The sequence below is a fragment of the Oncorhynchus keta genome, unplaced genomic scaffold, assembly GCF_023373465.1.
Source record: "Oncorhynchus keta strain PuntledgeMale-10-30-2019 unplaced genomic scaffold, Oket_V2 Un_contig_4470_pilon_pilon, whole genome shotgun sequence".
Taxonomy (NCBI): Eukaryota; Metazoa; Chordata; class Actinopteri; order Salmoniformes; family Salmonidae; genus Oncorhynchus; species Oncorhynchus keta.
Window position 1 is genome coordinate 145154 of NW_026287790.1, and position 4847 is coordinate 150000.

Sequence of the window (4847 nt, forward strand, 5' to 3'; positions counted from 1 at the left end):
GCGGGCTGGTTGGCTGGGGAGAGAAGGTCTGAAGAGAGAGGAGAGAGAGAGAGGTCTGGAGAGAAAGGAGAAAGAGGAGAGAGAGAGAGGAGAAATCAGAAGTGCAGATTGGAGACAGGAAGAGAGTGGCGTCAGTACAGGCGGGAGATAAGAGCACTGACTCCACACACAAACACACACATCTCTCTCTCTCTCGTTCTCTTTCTGGCTGGCTGACACAGCAGGCGCCCACAGTAGAGATATGGCCTCTCACGAATGCAGGCACGCACACACACACACACACACACACACACACACACACACACACACACACACACACACACACACACACACACACACACACACACACACACACACACACACACACACACACACACACACACACACACACACGTACACAGCTTAACCTAAAAAAGCATTTTTCCTTCGTAGGGACCAGCTAATCTGTCCGTGTTTTACTATCCTTTTACTAACCTTCTGGTCCCCACAAGGAGAGTAAAAAAACACACACACACACACACATCAATGACCCATAAGACGTATGACCTGTGACCTCTGGTCTGTGTGAGTGTGGCTGCTGGGAAGTGAACACAGAGGCGGACCCTAACCCATACCAGAGAGGTGGATTCACTAGTGCTGAATCATAGCAATAATGAAATAATCCAATACAACGTGCCCCACTCAGAGGTTCAGAGGAAGAACATGGATCAGATGTCCCTTCTGCAAAATGATCCTGGGATCATCCTGGGATATTCAAAACATTTATATTGGTCAGGCCTTTTATGTAGAATAGTTCATATCTCGGAACTACAAACCTTGTACTCTTCAGTCCAAATAGTCAGTCAAGATCTAGATCCAGATATAGATATAGATCCAGATATAGATCCAGATGCAGATCCAGATATAGATCCAGATCCAGATGTGGATCCAGATATAAATCCAGATCCAGATGTAGATCCAGATATAGATCCAGATCCAGAAGTAAATCCAGATATAGATATACAGTTGGGAGAACAAGTATTTGATACACTGCCGATTCTGCAGGTTTTCCTACTTACAAAGCATGTAGAGGTCTGTAATTTTTATCACAGGTACACTTCAACTGTGAGAGACGGAATCTAAAAGAAAATCCAGAAAATCACATTGTATGATTTGTAAGTAATTAATTTGCATTTTATTGCATGACATAAGTATTTGATACATCATAAAAGCAGAACTTAATATTTGGTACAGACACCTTTGTTTGCAATTACAGAGATCATACATTTCTTGTAGTTCTTGACCAGGTTTGCACACACTGCAGCAGGGATTTTGGCCCACTCCTCCATATAGACCTTCTCCAGATCCTTCAGGTTTCGGGGCTGTCGCTGGGCAATACGGACTTTCAGCTCCCTCCAAAGATTTTCTATTGGGTTCAGGTCTGGAGACTGGCTAGGCCACTCCAGGACCTTGAGATGCTTCTTACGGAGCCATTCCTTAGTTGCCCTGGCTGTGTGTTTCAGGTCGTTGTCATGCTGGAAGACCAAGCCAGGACCCATCTTCAATGCTCTTACTGAGGGAAGGAGGTTGTTGGCCAAGATCTCGCGATACATGGCCCCATCCATCCTCCCCTCAATATGGTGTAGTCGTCCTGTCCCCTTTGCAGAAAAGCATCCCCAAAGAATGATGTTTCCACCTCCATGCTTCATGGTTGGGATGGTGTTCTTGGGTTTGTACTCATCCTTCTTCTCCCTCCAAACACGGCGAGTGGAGTTTAGACCAAAAAGCTCTATTTTTGACTCATCACACCACATGAGCTTCTCCCATTCCTCCTTTGGATCATCCAGATGGTCATTGGCAAACTTTAGATGGGCCTGGACATGCACTGGCTTGAGCAGGGGCACCTTACGTGCGCTGCAGGATTTTAATCCATGACGGCGTAGTGGTTTTCTTTGAGACTGTGGTCCCAGCTCTCTTCAGGTCATTGACCAGGTCCTGTAAGTGTAGTTCTGGGCTGATCACACACCTTCCTCATGATCATTGATGCCCCGCGAGGTGAGATCTTGCATGGAGCCCCAGACCGAGGGTGATTGACCATCATCTTGAACTTCTTCCATTTTCTAATAATTGCGCCAACAGTTGTTGCCTTCTCACCAAGCTGCTTGCCTATTGTCATGTAGCCCATCCCAGCTTGTGCAGGTCTACAATTTTACCCCTGATGTCCTTACACAGCTCTATGGTCTTGGCCATTGTGGAGAGGTTGGAGTCTGTTTGATTGAGTGTGTGGACAGGTGTCTTGTATACAGGTAACGAGTTCAAACAGGTGCAGTTAATACAGGTAATGAGTGGAGAACAGGAGTGATTCTTATAGAAAAACTAACAGGTCTGTGAGAGCCGGAATTCTTACTGGTTGGTAGGTGATCAAATACTTACACTGTATGTCATGCAATAAAATGCAAATTAATTACTTAAAAATCATACAATGTGATTTCCTGGATTTTCTTTTAGATTCCGTCTCTCACAGTTGAAGTCTACCTATGATAAAAATTACAGACCTCTACATGCTTTGTAAGTAGGGAAACCTGCAAAATCGGCAGTGTATTAAATACTTGTTCTCCCCACTGTAGTTCCAGATCCAGTTATAGATCTAGATCCAGATATAGATCCAGATCCATATATAGATCCCGATATAGATTCAAATCCAGATATAGATCCAGATATACGTCCAGATTCAGATATAGATCCAGATCCAAATATAGATCCAGATATAAATCCAGATCCAGATCCAGATATAGATCCAGATATAGAGCCAGATCCAGATATAAATACAGATCCATATATAGATCCAGATCCAGATCCAGATATAGATTCAGATCCAGATATAGATCCAGATATACATCCAGATTCAGATATAGATCCAGATCCAAATATAGATCCATATATTTTTTTTAATATATTTTTTTACCTTTATTTAACCAGGCAAGTCAGTTAAGAACATATTCTTATTTTCAATGACGGCCTGGGAACAGTGGGTTAACTGCCTGATCAGGGGCAGAACGACAGATTTGTACCTTGTCAGCTCGGGGGTTTGAACTCACAACCTTCCGGTTACTAGTCCAACACTCCAGATCCAGATCCAGATATAGATCCAGATATAAAGCCAGATCCAGATATAAATCCAGATCAATATATAGATCCAGATATAGATTCAGATCCAGATATAGATCCAGATATACGTCCAGATTCAGATATAGATCCAGATCCAAATATAGATCCAGATATAGAGCCAGATCCAGATATAAATCCAGATGCAGATATAGATCCAGATATAGATCCAGATATAAAGCCAGATCCAGATATAAATCCAGATCCAGATATAGATCCAGATATAAATCCAGATCCAGATCCAGAAAAAGATATAAATCCAAATCCATATATAGATCCAGATATAGATCCAGATCCAGATATAAATCCAGATCCAGATCCAGATATAGATCCAGATATAGAGCCAGATCCAGATATAAATACAGATCCATATATAGATCCAGATATAGATCCAGATATAGATCCAGATATAGATCCAGATACAGAGCCAGATACAGATATAAATATAAATCCAGATCCAGATATAGATTCAGATTTAGAGCCAGATCCAGATATAAATCCAGATCCAGATCCAGATATAGATCCAGATATAGAGCCAGATCCAGATATAAATACAGATCCAGATATAGATCCAGATATAGATTCAGATAGAGATACAGATACAGAGCCAGATCCAGATATAAATCCAGATCCAGATATAGAGCCAGATCCAGATATAAATCCAGATCCAGATATAGATCCAGATATAGATCCAGATATAGATCCAGATATAGAGTACTGTGTCTGTTAGAGGGCTGTAGGACAGTACTGTGTCTGTTAGAGGGCTGTAGGACAGTACTGTGTCTGTTAGAGGGCTGTAAGATGCAAGTGACCTTCAAAGACGACCTTCAAGGAAACAAGATGTTTTGTGGCTTTCCAGGTCGTCTTTTTTGCAGTCGCTCTGCTCATCTCAGAAGATCGCTATATCAAATCAATGTGGTTCCTGTTATGTTAATTGAACACCTATCCAGGCATTGTGAGATGTGATCACCTGTGCAGCGCGACTGCAAAAAAAGACCATCTGGAACGCCACCGTTGTCTAAAGTTTTTTACAAGCTCTAGCAGACCAAGAGTCAGAGTGTTGCAATGTCGTTTTTCGTCACAAATAATATGTCCTTTTGTAGACGTATCATTCCTCCCGCAGCTGTGGGAGCAGTGTTGTCGCTTTGTTCCTTAATCTGATCTCAAGGCTATATAGGCTATTCATCAAAGTAGCCTATTTTGCGTTGATAACCAAATATAATCTCAGTGACTGTTCAAACAGTAAACCAAACAACAAGACTCCACCCACAAAGTAATAACTAGTGATTCCAGGCTATTGTGAAGGGAAAGAAAAGGGGGGGGGGGGAGCTAGCCTTTTTTTCTGTGACCAAAACAGAATGGAATTCTATTTTTAGCTTATATGGGAATGGATACACAAGCACTATATCAAACGGGATTATGTTTTTTAGGTTACACTGACAAGTATAAGAATATGTGCCGGAGCATATTCTTTAATTATAAATCTGATTATTTCACATTGAAATGTGGGAAGCTAAAAGGTTAGCTAGCTTGCTATGTTTTTAGCCAGGCTAACGCCAGCTAGCCAGGCTAACGCCAGCTAGCTACTACTGGCAAGGGAAAGCAAAATGAAAAGACCAAAATGTAAAAACGTTGCTATCGCCCCTTGTGGATCCGAGTGCATTGTTACCGAAAGGTGCCCGCTACTCCCAAAAATATCCCCC